Genomic DNA, 17215 nt, shown 5'->3' with positions numbered 1-17215 from the left:
ATATTTTGCTTCTTTGGGGTGAAAACTTCTATATATATCGACTAAGTCCATTTGATCTAGAGTGTTGTTCAGTGCCTCCATATCTTTGGTGTTTCTTTGCTTCGAAGATCTGTCCATTGTTGACAATGGGGTGTTAAAGTCCCCTACTATGAGTGTGTTGTTGTCTATATCTTTCTTGGAGTCTTTCAAAAGTTTCCTTACATATTTGGGTGCTCCTAAGTTTGGTGCATATATATTTATAAGGGTTATATCTTCTTGATGGATTTTTCCCTTAAGTATTATGAAATGCCCTTCTTTGTCTCTTTTTATGGACTTTGCTGTGAAATCTGTTTTGTCTGATATAAGTATTGCTACCCCGGCTTTTTTTTCATGTCCATTTGCTTGGAATACATTTTTCCATCCCTTTACTTTCAGTCTGTGTAGATCTTTTGTTCTAAGGTGGGTCTCTTGTAGACAGCATATATGTGGGTCATTCTTTCTAATCCATTCAGCTACCCTATGTCTTTTAATTGGAGCATTTAATCCATTTACATTTAAGGTTATTACCGATAAGTACTTATTCATTGTCATTTTTCCCCTTTGTACTCGTGTTCTTCTCTGTCTCTCTCTGTTTCTTTATCTTCTTAGAGCAGACCTTTTAGCATCTCTTGCATTGCTGGTTTGGTGGAGATGTATTCTTTTAGCCTTCTTTTGTCTTGGAAGCTCCTTATTTCACCCTCCATTTTGAATGAGAGCTTTTCTGGGTATAGTATTCTAGGTTGTAGGCCTTTGTTTTTCATTGCTTGGAATACTTTTTGCCATTCCCTTCTGGCTTGTAGTGTTTCTGCTGAGAAATCTGATGATAGCCTTATTGGAGTACCCTTGTATGTTATTAGTTGTTTTTCTCTTGCTGCTTTTAGGATCCTCTCTTTGTCTTTGAATGTTGCCATTTTAATTATGATGTGTCTTGAGGTGGGCCTGTTGGGGTTCATCTTCATTGGGACCCTCTGTGCTTCCTGGACTTGCGTGACTCTTTCTCTCGTCATGTTAGGAAAGTTTTCTGTCATTAGTTTTTCAAAGAGGTTTTCTATCCCTTGCTCTTCTTCTTCTCCTTCTGGAATTCCTATGATACGGATATTATTACGTTTCATGTTGTCCTGCAGCTGTCTTAGAACCTCTTCAGTCTTGTTCAGTCTTTTTTCATTTTGTTGCATTGTCTGGGAGTTTTTGTGTAGGTTGTCCTCCAGCTCGCTGATCCGATCTTCTGCTTCCTCTAGCCTGCTTTTAATTCCTTCTACTGTGTTCTTCAATTCAGAGATCGTGTTTTTCATTTCCTCCTGGCTCTTATTGATAGCTTCTATGTCCTTTTTCATGCTCACGTAATTTTCTGTGAGTTCCTTGTAGTTTTTCTGGAGTTCTTTGAAGTTTCCGCTGAGCTCATTCAGCTTCTCCATAATCCATGTTTTGAATTCCATATCTGATAGTTCGCTCCCCTCTATTTCATTTAGCACTCTTTCTGGGGATTCTACCTTTCCTTTTGATGGGAGGTTGTTTCTCTGTCTCCCCATTTTTTTGACTCCTATTGTTTGTTGGTGCTTCTTGGAATCGGTGTAGCTTCTTAAGAGTCTATCTGCACCGTCGAGAATGGCTGTGCAGTCCGACTCAGGAGTGACATGGTAGTATCTGTCTCCTCCCGTGTTGAATCGACATCTTGCGATGACGCTGAAGCTACAGAGCCTGGGCAGGGTAATATGGAGGGTCTGCTGTTGCCCATGCAGCAGACCCCCCCTCTCTTCGCAGCTGAAGGATCCAAGGGAAAGACGGAGTCAATACAGCTTGGGTTCAGGTGCAGTGATATACCAGCGCCCCGAAGCGTCCAAACTGGGAAATGCATCCTGTGAGAATGTAGATCAAACCCAACTTGGGGCTGTGGAAAATCAACTTAAAGCCATTGATGGCCTCCCAGCTCCTCCTTCTCTTCTCTCATAGTTGCTCTATCTTCAAGAAACCCAAATTCCAATTAGAAAGACGTGTTCTTCTCCCCAACACAACATTCCCTTCACATACGTCTCTGCCTTTGTACCCAAAGTTCTCTCCTCATTCTTTTATTTATTTTTCCATTACTCCTATTTTTTAGAGGAAGACTTTGAGGCACAAGGGGTCAAGTTGCTCAAGTTTTCTTGGTTCCGAAAACCACTCTTACTAAACATTACAATATTAGAGCCAATATAGCTTACATATATGAAGATTTTTCTGGTCCTATTTATACAATATAAAGACAAACAAGTCAGGTCTCAGAGAAGCAAAGTTACTTGCCCAAGGACACACAGCAGTTTTGTTTGACTCCAGAACTCTTGTTTTTTCCTTCTGCTTCCACCTGTTCACCTCTCTCCCCCCTTATCTAGCAGGTGAGCTATAATGTCAGGCACTAAGCACAGGGTGGCCTGTATAGTTCTGCTTTCTGGATCTGGATTTATCTGTTGAGTGGTGAGCTGGGTTGCATGCAGAATGGGGTCTGAGGCTTTGAGTGATAGGATGGTAGGTCTGCATTTCCTCAGGAATTAACTTCAGCGCTCATATCCCAATTGCTGTGCCCTGGGTGAAGCTCTGAGTGCTTTGTAGAGATAGAGATGCCAAATAATTGTCTGCTCTAGACAGAATCATTGCTAGTTGTGACCTCTTGAGGAAAGCAAGCAACCCTCATCAGCTCTTTCTTTTTTCTTTTCCTCCACTTCTGCTGATCCCAGGGTGGTGAGAGACCCCGATCTCTGAGGCACTTATCCAGGGGAGAATTTTCCTCAAGAGCCCTAGAGATGGCAGTATTCTCAGTGGCAAAATATGCCTCTGGAGAATCTTGGGCCCGACCAGCTGTTCTCAACCTGTGGGTCTCGACTTCTTTGGGGGTCAAACAACCCTTTCACAGGGGTCACCTAAGACCATCGGAAAACACATATATAATTACATATTGTTTTTGTGATTAATCACTATGCTTTAATTATGCTCAATTTGTAACAATGAAAATACATCCTGCATATCAGATATTTACATTACGATTCGTAACAGTAACAAAATTACAGTTACAAAGTAACAACAAAAATAATTTTGTGGTTGGGGGTCACCACAACATGAGGAACTGTGCTAAAGGGTGGCGGCATTAGGAAGGTTGAGAACCACTGGGCCCGACCTGCCTGTGTTTGAAACCCTAGCGACCCCTAGCTATTGGTTTGGAATATACGCACGGAACAGTTAGGGATTAATGTGAAAAGGACTGAGGAGTGAATTCATCTACAACATTTATATATATATCTTCTTGATGACTTGACCTTTTTATCATTATGAAATATTCTTCTTTATCTCTGATAATTACCCTTACTTTTGAGTGTGCTTTGTCTGATATTAATACAATAGTACCCTTTATTTGCAGTTTCCCTTTCTGTTTTAGTTACCCTTGGGCAACTGCAGTCCAAAATATTAAATGAAAAATTCCAGAAATAAACAATTCATACATTTTAAATTATGCACCATTCTGAGTAGCGCATGTGATGAAATATTGCACCGTCCCACTCCATCCCTCTCAGAATGTGAATCATCCCTCTGTGTATCTACACTGTATACACTACACACCAATTTTTTTCTTTCTTTTAATCCTCACCCGAGGACATGCTTATTGATTTTTAGAGAGAAGGAAGAGAAGGGGGGGGGAGAGAGAGAGAGAGAGAGGGAAACATCAATGTGAGAGAGAAACATCAATCGGTTGCCTCTCACACACACCCTGAATGAGGACTCAACCAGCAACCTAGGCATGTGCCCTGGCTGGGAATTGAACCTGTGACCTTTCTGTTTACTGGATGATGATACTCCAACCCACTGAGCTACATAAACTGTGGCACACCAACTTTCTCATGATTAGTATTTTAATGATTTTCTCTCCATACTTTCATAAGAAATCCATAGTTAAGGAAATTTGAATGTCCAATAAACTTATGAAAAGATATGTGCCCTCACTAAAAAAAATCAGGGATGTATTAAAAGTAATACAACCAATAAATATAATTTTCCTCCAGGAAACTGGCAAAAATGTGATGTTTTGTTATTCAAAATATTGGTGATATATTTGGGGAAGTGAACACTCATCCATGGGTGGCGATCTTTGCAGGGTAATTTGGGACTACCTACTAAAACTAAAACTTCATGATGAAACAGTTCATCTTTTAAAGATCTCAACTGTGTCTGAGAAGGAAGAAGAGGAGGGGGAAAAGGTGAGGGATTTTTCCTTCTGACAAGGTCAGTGGTGTAGATGAAGGAGGAGGAGAAGTGGGAAACCGGGGTCATCATTTTCCTCACTGAACATGGAGTAAAGTCTTTCACTCTTTCTGCAATGTTCATGCAATATCTAAAAATAAAACCAACCAGCTCTGGCTAGTGTGGCTCAGTTGGTTGGAGCATCATAGTATACCAAAATCTTTTGGGTTTGATTCCCAGTCGGGGCACATATGTAGGTTGCGGGATTGGCCTCCTGTCTGGACACCTCTGATTCCTCATCAGATGCATGTGATCCCTGGTCGAAGTGTATATGATCCCTGGTCCAAATGCGTATGAGATGCAATCAACTGATGCTTCACTCTAGCATCGCTCTTTCTCTCTCTCCCTTCCTCTCTCTCTAAAAACAATAAAAATATGTCCTCAGGCAAGGATTAAAAAACATGCTTAGGATGACATGCTAACTCAGCCTTTGTATACATAGAAATGGCTGTAATTCTTAATCCAAAGATACATTAAATAAACATGTCTGCAAAGATAAAGAACAGAGAGATATCATTCCCCTGGAAATTCTTAATTGAGTAATCTTAACCTTGTTCCCATTGGTGATGGCAACAGAAGTTTACAAATGGCAACATCTAATCACACATCACCATGACATTCATTTGAGAGTGAGCTTCACCATCTTAGACCTCTGCTCTGTGGTAACTGAGACAGCAAAAGTAACACATGCTTGGGCTGTCCAACTCAGGTCATCTTGGGTGATAGTCCTCCACTTCTGTAAAACCTAAATGTGACTCAGACAAAGACACTGCTAAGAACCAACACAGGCAGGGACCGTCTGAGCATCACTGTCAGAGCATTGGCCCCTGAATCCCTTTTCTTGCTTGGATTTTAAGGGTTGGATCTCAAACGCTCCACTCACTGTGAAGAAATGTATAAGAATGAGTGTCAGGCAGGACATTAATAGTAACCAAATATCCATAATCTGGGGGCCATCTTTGATGTTGGAGTATCATTCTTATAGCAAAAATTTCCTTCTACTCAAGACTAAATAGCCCAACCCCTCCTCTTTTCTAAGTTACTGAGATCACTGTTTGTTTCCTACAAATTCACAAGAGAAAAAGTGAGTCTAGGAGGAAGAAGGGAGTGGCCACAGTATACCTTGCAACACATGGACTGCGAATGAAAGAAAGGTCTTAGATGTAAAGGACAATTCAGCAACCTCCATAAGGTTTTCTCTTTGATCTGAAATCAGTTCTGCCAAGGACCTTGACCAAAGCCACTCGAACTTCTTGGTTCCTCAGGCTATATATGAGTGGGTTGAGTGTGGGGGTGATGAGGCTGTAGAAGAGGGAGACCACGTTGTCCTGTTGTGGGCTGTGGTACGCCCCTGGCACCATGTACATGAACACGGCTGCCCCATAAAAAAGCCCCACCACAGCGATGTGCAAGGAGCAGGTGGTGAAGGCCTTGTGTTGGGCCTCAGCTGAGCGCATGTGGAGAACGGCCCCCACCACTTGACTATAAGAGGTGACGATGAGGGACAGGGGCAGCAGCAAATCAGTACCCCTGAGATGGACAGCGCCAACTCCTAGGCTGTGGTGTCTGCACAGGACAGCTTCAGCAGAGCTGGCAGCTCACAGAAGAAGTGATCCACAGCATGGGAGGCACAGGAGGGGAAGTGCAGGGTGATGGAGGTCTGGATGGAGGCCACAAGCACATCTGCCATCCAGGAGGTGCCCACCATAAGCAGGCATACCTGGCGTCGCATGAGCACAGGATAATGCAGGGGGTGGCACACGGCAATGTAGCGGTCATAGGACATAAGGGACAGCAGGACACCCTCAGAGACGCCCAACAGCATCAGGAAGAACATCTGAACTGTACAACCCCCAAAGGAGATGGAACTCTTTCCCTGGAGGAAGTCAGCTGCCATCTTGGGGATGGTGATGAGCGGGAAGCCAACATCCAACAGGGAGAGCTGGCTGAGCAGAAAGTACATGGGTGTGTGGAGCTGGGAGTTTGTCTGAATCAGGAAGAGCAGGATGGCATTGCCCAGAAGGCCCATGGTGAATGTGGCAACAAGAAGGGAGAACAGGACCAGATGTGGCCCTGACTTGCTGAAGAGCCCCATGAGAGTGAAGTCCGAGGTTACTGACTGATTTGATTCCTGCATCTTCTGGGAGGCATCATTCACCTGCAGAAAGAACTGGATATTTGGCAAGAAGTCTCTGGTGGGGGGGGGGCTAGTTTCACCTTACATGCCAACTTCAATTGTTTGACAGTGGCTTCTGGGGTCTCTTGAGAAGGATGATGAGTACATTCAGTCTCAGTAGGAAAAAAAATACCATGATTGATTCATTATGCCTCATCTAGTCAGGAGATGAAAAACTGCAAAATGATGCCATGCTGTTGCCATTTCTTTGTAAAATTCTTGCCTTCACCCTCCAGGCAAGCTATTCATTAGTACTTGGCAGTTAAACTGTGTGTTCCCAAGCTACGTACAGAGTGAAAATCAGCCTCAGTGGGATATTGGAATACACCTCATGCCAGATACCTGGGGACAAAGCAGAAGTAGGATTCTGAATAGACTAGAATATGATAATATTCAAATATGTCAAATGATAAGGGGTGATTACGATGGATCGAATATTAAGTCCAAAACAATGAGGAAATTCTCATTTCTGAATTCAATTCATTGGGAGGGCTGATGTCTGGGAAGTCATAGGTGGGATGACATCTGTACTGTAAAGGGACATATGGGTGACAGAGGTTGGAACCAGGTGGTCTGGGGTGGTGAGTGACAAGTTGTCTGGAATATCAGACACCATTTTGAGGCTTAATTTTATAGGGTGGGAATGGAGAACATTATGCTCATGTACTAAGTACTCAACAAAAGTCTGCTGAATGCAGTGGACAAGGAAGATGAAGGATCCAGAGGGACTGCCTCCACTTCAGTAAGAATACTTGTATTTGACTTTCTTACCTTCAACATCACCTTGCAGATCATCCTGGAATGTTATTCATATACATCATTTTCAACACTGATAACTTCTGGGCCGGTGTGGCATCTGTTGCCATCATCAATGAGGAAAAACAGCGATGTGTATAGATAAGTATACAGAAGCTGGCATTTCAGGACCAGGAGGATTCAAACTTGCACAGATCCTTGCAGAGGTCTGCTTTACCAGATGTCCAAAGGAAGTGGACTGCTTAGAGACCAGGAAGGGTCAGTGTTGGGTGGTGTCTACTTAATACCTGCCCTGGATGGGGTGGCTCAGTTGGTTGGAGTGTCATCCCATAACCAAAGGTTTGTGGGTTTGATCACTGTCCAGACTTGTACAATCTCCGGTCTGGGCATGGACAGGAGGCAACTAATCATGCTTCTCTCTCGCACTGTTATTTCTATGTCTCCCTTCTTTTCTTTCTAAAAGCAATGGGAAAAAAATGTCCTCAGGTGAGGTTAAAAAAAGAAAAGGACCCTCTGCTGCCCAGATTTTGGATTTTACTTAACCTTGCATATCTTTCATCTTTTCTGACTTGGTTCCTTCTACATCAAAAAACTTGGCCAAGGGTCTTTCCCTTGCCTAACGGCTGACTGTCCCCTTCGCTCCATCTCTATCTCTCCATTTCACCAATGTTGATGCCACACTAAAGCTAGCATGTGAGCCCTTCTTAAATCACTGCCTAGTCTAATTTTTCATCACACAAAGGCACTTTATTATCTGTCTCCAATTATTCATTCATTCAGTGAAAATTAATTCAGCTCCTCCTAAGTGCCAATCACTGAAGAAGTCATGAGCTACTCAGTGGTGAAAAGGATGGACAAAGTCCCTGCTCTCATGAGAGACATAAGACATAAAGAAGCAAGTAAGCTGTAAGTGTTTTAAATAGAAATAAATGTAAAAAATATAAACAGAGGGATCTTTTAGGAACTTACTGGAGAAAACATCTTTGGATGATGTGATTGAGGGCAGCTGCTCTGGACAGGACAGAGCTGCTCTCAAAATCTAACTGTTATAAGAAGGAGGGAGAAGATTCAACTGTCTGTTTCTACCTGTGGGTGGAAACCAGACAGGCCAATTACGGTTGAATGGAGAGCTTTACAAGGTGGTGTCTGTCTTATTCAATCCATGATGTATGAACTGGAGATACAAAGACCTCTTAGCACTGCCCTCAAAGAACTTAGAGTTTGACAGGAGGAGCAAGCAGGTAAGCAAACCACTTTAGGACAGTATGAAAAAGAATGCAACAAAGATGTATATATGATGCTGGGGGTTTCCAGGGGTCTCATTCCCAACTCTGCCTGGAGGGTGTCAGAAAATGCTTTGCAGAAGGGGGCACTTTGTGATGAGTTTTGAAAGTCAGGTAGGGTTCTTTACTAGGTGGATAGAGAAAGGAAAGTCATTCCAAGGAGAAGAAATGTGTTGTGGCATATAAGTAAGAGAATACACTCCGGGCTTAGAGCAATATTTGAATGCCAATGCAGCTTCATCATAGCCTTGTGACTTCATGAACTTGGGCAGTTATTTCACCTTTCTGGAGTTCAGTTTCCCCTTCTGTCTATGGGGATAAATGAGAACTTCTTTGTATGAGAAGCTATGAGCATTAAATGAGACAATGAGTTAAAAAGCTTAGCACAATAACCACTATATGGTAATTTCTTGATTTAAGTTCACAACTATTATTCATATTGTAGAAGAAATGTAAGCATTAAAAAAGATTAGGTGGGTGACTTCTGAAACCCCTTCATATGGTAGGACAATGCATGCCGGGTGCTTAGCTCTGTGTCTTGAATTTAATAAGGCAGCTCAATACACATCTGCTTTTTTTGTTGACATTATTCAATATTATAACTCTTGCCCAGTTGCATGGCAAAAATTTATCAATTTAAGTTCATTCTCAGTAATGTTCTTCTACAGGACAATCCCCATGTTAAGAGTTTAACTCAGTGGGTCTCAACTAGAGGTGATTTTGTCCTTTTCCCTGCCCAGGAGACATTTGCAATCTCTGGAGACATTTTTGGTTGTCACAATTGGAGGTACTACTGACATCTTGTGGGTAGAGACCAGGGATGCTGCTAAACATCCTACAATGCACAAGATGACCCCCACCACAAAGAATTATATAGTTGCGCATCTTAATAGTGCCAAGGTTGAGAAATCTTTCAACTGAAATCCCACACCTTCCTCTGACCTTAACTGGAAACTTCTGGAAGGTCTCTTGAGTCCCTTGATGTGGTCGTTCAGCTTCATGTCCCATACATGCCTAGAGATTAATCTATGAAGTTGAATTTCCAGATACATTTAAAAGGAAATATAAATAAAACTAGTCCAAACATAAATCCCTGGACAATTGCATTGTCTCCATGTCTCTGTATATAGACGTGTTTGTTCTTTAATCATTATCCTTTGGGGCCAACTCATAGCTAAATAGTCCCACTGGACCTTGTCAAAGGATTTTCAGGTGGCTAATGTACTTGGTTCCTTTGACCCATATCTCCAACCCCAACCCCACTTAAAGGGGAAAAAGAGAGCTTATTTCTATTAAACATTTACTATGTACCAGTCACCATGCTAAGATCAGAGAATGACTGATGAGTTTCAATTCATGCATTTCATAACCTTGGCACTATTGACATTTTGGGTGAGATAATTTGAACTATTTTACAGGTGTTTTGTTTTTTTTTCCACTCGATTCTTACCAGTGGCTGTTATTATCTGTCTTGTGTGGGAGATGGAACAGAAATTGAAAGAAATGTAGTAACTGACTATCCTGGATTAAATGAGTAGTGTTTTTCCTAATCTCACATCCACCTGGTACCTGTGATTGTGACCTTATTTGGAAAGAGGATTTTTGCAGATACAATTAGTTAAAGACCTTGAAATAAAATCATTCTGAATTTAGGGTGTGCCCTAAATCCAATTACTAGTATCCTTATGAGAAGAAGAGAGGCCACACAAAAGCAGAGAAGATGGCCACATGAGGACGGAGGTAGAGATTGAAGTCGCCCAGCTACAAGCCAGGGAACACCAAGGATCGCCAGAGCCACCAGACTCCAGGAGAGAGGCATCAGACAGATTCTCCCTCAGAGCCTCCAGAAGGAATTGATTTTGTTAACACCTTGGTTTTTATTTCTGGTCTCCAGAACAGTGAGAGAATAAGTTTCTTTTTTTTTTTTTTTTTAGGCCACCCAGTTTGTGGTGCTTTGTTACAGCAGCCACAGGACACTCATCCATTAGCCCGAGATCACCCAGCCAACAACTGGTAGAATCAATTTTTAGAAGTTGGTATAACTTCAGAGTACCTGCATTTCCCTTCATATCTTACTTTCCAACAAAAGATAATGGATTATTCAGGTCCTGTTTCCGCAAGTAAACCTGTGGCTTTCCTGCCCCAATCATGTTATGTTTACCTCTTCAGTTGGATAGTTGTCTTACTGCCTGGCCTGGGGCAGAAGTCACCCCACCCCAGCACTCTCCCGGGCCACTCACCCAGCTCTGGCATGGTGGGTATCTCAGCTGACTGCTCAATGGCCACTCAGTCTCTGCCTTGAGAAATACCATGTAAGTGAACTTCGGTTTACCTCCAGGAAGTGTCAACTGGTCTGGAAAATGATATGAACTCAATACCACTGATTCTGGTACTTCAGATCCTCTGCTCTGAAGACTATATGGCATCTCCCCAATGTCTTACCTATAAAGGGCTCCCTTCCTTTCCTTGTGCACTCAGTGCTGTGTTTCTCTGATCTCGCCTTCCCTTCCAGAATTACCAGGCAGTCCCTTTGGTAATGATGAAGCCACAGAGCAGCATATTCCCCTGCTCTGGCTCTTGAGATCCTTGCAAGCAGCTTCTCTAATAGGACTGTGACCCTTGCCCCCACCCCCTTGCCATGGTTTGCCTTGGGCTTTGCACACATTTCTCCTTTAGGACATTTTAAGGAAAAGACAGTCCCCTCCACTAAGCCCACCTTCCCCAGTCAGACAGGCAGGGTTGGACAGAGAGAGGTCTTGGCTTAGACTTCATTCTCTGCTTGTCCTAAACCAGCAACTTCACCCCTTAGGTTGAAGAATGCCTCCAGCCAGTGTTTTGAGTTGACTTTTCAAAACCCTTCCTTTTCTCATTCTCCTCATTGCTGCTTGCATGTCAGATCTGATGCCCTTTGCTGAAAATGTGAGAAGAGAGATTGGGCTTGGCTGACTCCCTGTTGCCAATAAAAACTTCACAGCATCTCTCAGCTATGATGGAGCATGAAGGAGCCCTTTCTCCACCAGACACAGGAAGTCAAAAACATGTTTTGATTTCTTTTAAATTCAGAGGGAAAAAGATGACTCTATCCAACCTAGAGTACACGTGTCTTTGTACTAACAACAAGCTATAAAATATAATTTTTAACATTATTCTTTTCATGGAGGAAGAAGTCCATGGAAGCAAAAGTGTCTCTGACCCATTCTAGATACTCAGCAGCCCTGCCTTTCCCTCTCAACTAGTTTGGTAATGAAATGAGTGACTTAAGGGCCCAGTTCACAAAGTACTTTTGCTTTTATTGTCTAGTCGACCCTCACTCCCCACCACATAGCACACCAGGCGCATAGCAAGCACTCTGTAAGTATTTTCCAAGTGAATAAAATCTGTGAGGAAAATACCGAGTGTGATGATGGGGCTAAGGCGATGAAGGGACTGGCGCACAGCGCTGGGGGCTGCACCCGTTCCGAGCAGCTCCCAGCTGTGTGCCTCCCTCCTTGGGTGGTTCACCAGAGGCCTGGTGCCTTCTGCTCTGGCTCTCCAGGCTCATCTGATTTTATCTCTGTAACTGCGTCAGGGTGGCAGTGTGTTAGACTGTCCCCAGAAGGCAGCTGAGGGCGTCTCTGGGGCGTGCCAGGGAGCATGTCCTAAGTCCAATCTCTCAGCCATGATCAAGAGCTACAGGTCTTCCCAGCTCAGCAGCTTCTATGCAAGTTCAAGCCTGGGATTAAAACAGACACACACACACACACACACACACACCCGGCATGCTCAGACTCGTGGCAGAGTTGATGGGCTGAGATAAAACAACTGGCCAGATGCACACCTGCAAGCTGGGGAAGGGAACGATGTACAGTTGTGTTCCCTCCAAATTCCTGCATATAGTCAAACTCAGTGTAATTATGAAAATTAGTTCTAAAACCATCAGTTCCTAGGGCTTTCTTGCCACCAATATCTCCCCTCTAATCGTGCTCAGAACCCAGACAGCCAGCCACACAGGAAGAGAGGTTCTAGACTCTCACCTCTCTTTGCTGGTGTCGGGAAGAACCCCCCTTGGCACCTACACACACTTCAGTTCTTATCTTGGGGCATCTTCTTGATGAAGCCTGCCTGGAATCCAGCACCTTCAGAGAATGAATCTTGCTTTCGTCTGTGGGGTGACTGACAAAATTGCCTGAGGATAGAGGCTCTGGGGGACATTGTTATATCAGAAAGCTCCTTTTTATCTCCTTTTTCTTTGTCAGAGAGAAAAGGAATAGCCATGGGAGTTAGGGCCCTGGAGGTTGGAATTATCCCAGGAGATATAGTTTTCAACTCTCAGTTCCAGGAAAGTGGGAAGCATTGTGGTGGATAATTGAACTTTCCAGAAAATCTAAATTCAAACAATTGTGTCAGGTAATTCCAAAGTCTTCCTTTCACCCTGGCTGAGTGGGTCAGTTGGTAGGAGCATTTCTTGTACCCCAAAAGGTTGTGGGTTCAATCCCCGTTCTGGGCATGTCTGGGAGGCAGCTGATGGATGTTTCTCACATAGATGTTTCAGTATTTCTCTTCTTCTCTCTGTCCCTTCCTCTCTCTCTAAAATGAATGAATATATCCTTGGGTGAGGATTTTTTTAAGTTCTTTCTCCTCTTCTGGAAAAAGGGGATGTGAGATTTTTTTTTTAAGCATAGACACACTTGCGCACACGCACACACACACACACACACACACACACACACACACAATTACATTACTGTTCTTCAGAGAAAATTTCTTCTGAATGAAAAATAGCCCCAAATAGCCCAGCTACTTAGTCTACTTATTCAGAGTAATTCTCTTCTCAAGTCCCTATTCTCTGAGGGTGCTCACAGCACTCATGTGCACAAGAGAAACCAGTAAAGCACTGAAGCCCTTGGCGCCACGAGGACCTTGGCAAGGCCACTGAAGAAATGGAAAGTGCCTTAGTGTGTGTCTTTAGAGGGTATGTCATCAAATAGGATGGTGGGAGAGAAAGCCCCAGCCCCTGGTGCCAAAGGGTATCAGCCACAGCCTTGCCAAACATGATTTTCTGCCCAAGGTTGTGGACACACACCTAACCCCTAGACTGCTTCCAGCACAAGTGGTACATTTAAGTTCTGATCAGCTTAGCCTTTGATATGTAAAACCCAACATCTGTGAAGCCCAATAAAACAGGCTGCCTGTATATATAAGGGTCAGTACTATCTATGGTTTTGGACATCTACTGGGGTTTTGGAACATATTCCCCCTAGATAAGGGGGTGCTACTGAACTTGTTTTTATGGTTCCATGAACCTGCCCATGCTTCATGGGCGAGAACACCAAGTCAGGGAAAGAGAAAAAGAGAGCTGTACATCTAGAGATCTTGGTCCCTGTGTCAAACAAGGAAGAGAGAGAGATGTAGGAAGTTTTCAAGGGCTAGGGGAGAATAACTGTGCTCAGTGGAGACAGCTCAGAGTGGAGCTGTCTGTCGCCTGGTCTGGGTAGGTGGCTGGAGGACCACACAGAAGGTCAAGTCCTCAGGCCCAGACCTGCACCCAGATGGCAGGACGCAGAGGAGACAAGGAGCTGGGCAAGGAAGACTTTTCATCGGCCTGGACAGGCTGCAGGCTGGCCTGATGTTCTGACCACAGGAGGGGAGGGGTCCGTTCCTCTGATCCCATTAGCTTCCATGCCCAACAACAAAGAAACCTCAGTTAAGCTTGTAAAGTATTTTAAATTCTCAACATAAATCATGCTTCAACCTAGAATCCCACTGGAGTGCAGGCATTGGGGAGCTGTGGAGGATGGTTTCCTCCTCTTATCTGTGAGGGAGAGATCCCGCATCAGACAATTTAACTCTGTGGGTAACTGAACTTAATCTAACCTTACTGAGGAAGGTGGTAAGATGGGGCTGGATGCACTGTCAGGAACAACTGTAGGAGGTGCTGATAAAGAACAGGATGTATGAGTAATTTTTTAAAAAAATATTTTATTTATTTTTAGAGAGAGGGGAAGGAAGGGAGAAAGAGAGGGAGAGATACACCAATAGGTTGCCTCTCACACACCCTCAACCAGGGACCTGGCCCGAAACCCAGGCATGTGCCCTGACCAGAAATCAGACCAGTGATCTTTTACTTTGCAGGTTGGTGCTCAATTCACTGAGCCACACCAGCTATAGTTGTATGAGTGAGTTTAATGTAAATATGTTAAATATACCTGGGGCTATTTTGGGGGGGGGTTATTTTTTATTATAAAAGAAAAAAAAAAAAAACTCCTCGGAATCTTAACGAAGGAATATTTCACTCAGAACAGACACCAGGATACAAAATTACAAGTGTTTGACCTCTCCTCTCCAGTCCTGTTCCCCTTCTCCTGTAAAAGCAGAGACGGGAAGGAGACCGTGGGAGCAAACAAGCAATTCTGTAAAACAAAGTCTTCAAATCCCTACAAATATGATTAAAATCTAAACTTGTTTTGCTTTTTAAAAAAATTTTAATATATCAAAAGGCCTGCTTTAGTGACATGCTAGTCCCCCAGAAAAGAACCCAACACCCCCTTGTCAGTAACATACATGCTCAAGTTGACCAGCCAACTCATATGTCTAAACCCCTGTGCATACATGTGTCTTTAAATCAAAGCTGGGGGGCTCGGGTGATTGCTGCTATAACATCCTTCTTCCTGTTAACCAACCAGCACCCACGCCCTCCAGAAGGACGGGCAGGGCACAGCGAAACCCTTAAATGGTAGTGAGGGTTGAACAGCCCCTAACAGCCAACTTTTCAAGCATCTCCACCCTCACCCCCCACTCAAAAGGAGCCTTTTTCTAGCCAGACTACTCGCCTCAAATTTGGCTCCTGGTGACCAGAATGGTTTCTCCTCCTTTAGGAAAAGCACACATATCCGCACACCCATATTTATATATTTTTTGTTTTTGCATTTAAATATAAAAATACTACTCTGATTTGTGTTATAAATGGAGGACCAAGGAATGAGACATTTTTCTTCTCAGGTAGGGCTACCCATCCCATTCCTTCCCGCTGAGCTTGCCTTCAGGTGAGGACATGTAGCCCCAGGCCAGGGAAGCACAGCCGCAACGGGCACCTTCCTGCCGGACTCCCTGACTCCCACACTCCCCTCTCTCCTAGTTCTCCCTTTCAAGAAATGGAACTTCCCACCAAGAGGGAATATCTAACCTAACCACAGGGTAAGCCCAGCCCCCCGCCCCGCCCTCTTCAGCTACCTTGAAGAAGAAAAAGGTCCTTCCCCTCCCTTCACAAATACTATGCTCACTGTCCAGAGAGCTACGCCTGTTGGACAAACATCTGATTAAGTGAAGCAGTGGTTATGTTTCCCTGCCCTCTCCCCACTAATGCACTAGAAAGCTTCAGTGATGGGGGGGGGGAAAGGGTGTGTGTATGGGAAGAGTTAAGAACTTGACCCCTCTAACCTGGCCAAAGAAAGCAAGAAATATTAACTGGGCACGAGGAATACAAAAAGACCTTGATGTTCCGCCCTTTGAGTTACAGCTATTACGACAACTGAGAGGGGGGCGACAGTGGGAGCAGGATGAAGAATTAATTAGAAGGGGTTCGATGGCTGCGAGTCTAGTCCACTTAGTTTTTGTACTGGAAGGGCTCCTCGCCAGTTTCGTTGAGAAGACACGTGCGGATAAGGGCTTTTGTCACCCCAAAGGGGTCGCAGTTGGCAGAGGGGCGCCGGTCTTCAAAGTAGCCCATCTTCTCCTGGCCGACTGCCCTGGGAATGCGGATGCTAGCGCTGCGCTTGGCCACACCGGCAGAAAAGTCGTTGATGTTGGAGGTTTCATTGAATCCGGTTAGACGTCGGGCATTGTCCTGGCCCCCCTTGGGATCATAGGCTCGGATGTGGTACTGGTGCCGCTTGCTCAGCCTCTCGATGTACTCTTCAATGTACTTCAGGCCGTTCTCCTCTCGCGTGGCCTTGGTGCTGAAGTTGGTGTGGCAGCCTGCACCGTTCCAGTTCCCAGGAATTGGCTTGGGGTCAAAGGTTGCTATCACTCCAAAGTCTTCACACACTCGGTGCAAGATGAATCGGGCCACCCAGAGGTGATCTCCCATCTCGATTCCTTCACACGGTCCTATCTGGAATTCCCACTGGGCGGGCATAACCTCGGCATTTGTCCCCGCGATCCTGATGCCAGCGTACAAGCAGGCCCGGTAGTGCGCCTCCACAATGTCCCTGCCGTAGGCTCTGTCTGCTCCCACACCACAGTAGTATGGACCTTGGGGCCCAGGGAAGCCATTGGAAGGCCAACCAAAAGGGTGTCCATCTGTGCCCATGAGAGTGTATTCCTGCTCCATGCCAAACCAGGGGTGCTGATTGCCCACCATGTCCATTATCCGCTTACAGGTGTGCCTTAAATTGGTCTCTGCAGGCTTCCGGTTGTACTTTAAGACTTCACAGAACACCAGTTTGTTGGGGTCCTTGCGGAAAGGGTCCCGAAACATGGCAGCAGGAACAAGATACATGTCACTGTTGGAGCCTTCAGACTGTAAAGTACTAGAGCCATCAAAATTCCACTTGGGCAGCTCTTCTATACACTTGGGCTCACTGTCCAGGGTCCGGGTCTTGCATCGAAGTCCTTCTCCAGTACCATCAATCCAGATATACATAGCTTGGACTGTATCACCCTGAGGCAGGGACATGTACATCTGCTTGACACCTTTGTTCAGGTGGGAACTCTCGGAGGTGGCCATGGTGGAAGATGTTCT

The 17215-nt window shown here is 44.5% G+C and overlaps 2 pseudogenes; both read right to left on the bottom strand.

Annotated features, from left to right (window-relative positions):
• Nucleotides 1-5456: 5456 nt before the first annotated feature.
• On the bottom strand, nucleotides 5457-6418 carry LOC150000039 (olfactory receptor 2Z1-like; annotated as a pseudogene).
• A 9272-nt stretch (nucleotides 6419-15690) lies between these two features.
• LOC150000038 (glutamine synthetase pseudogene) lies at nucleotides 15691-17215 on the bottom strand (annotated as a pseudogene).

The sequence above is a fragment of the Furipterus horrens genome, unplaced genomic scaffold (assembly GCF_987537825.1).
Source record: "Furipterus horrens unplaced genomic scaffold, mFurHor1.1.pri manual_scaffold_10, whole genome shotgun sequence".
Classification (NCBI taxonomy): Eukaryota; Metazoa; Chordata; class Mammalia; order Chiroptera; family Furipteridae; genus Furipterus; species Furipterus horrens.
Note: the sequence above shows the minus strand (reverse complement) of the source record. Positions and strands in the feature narration are given on the sequence as shown.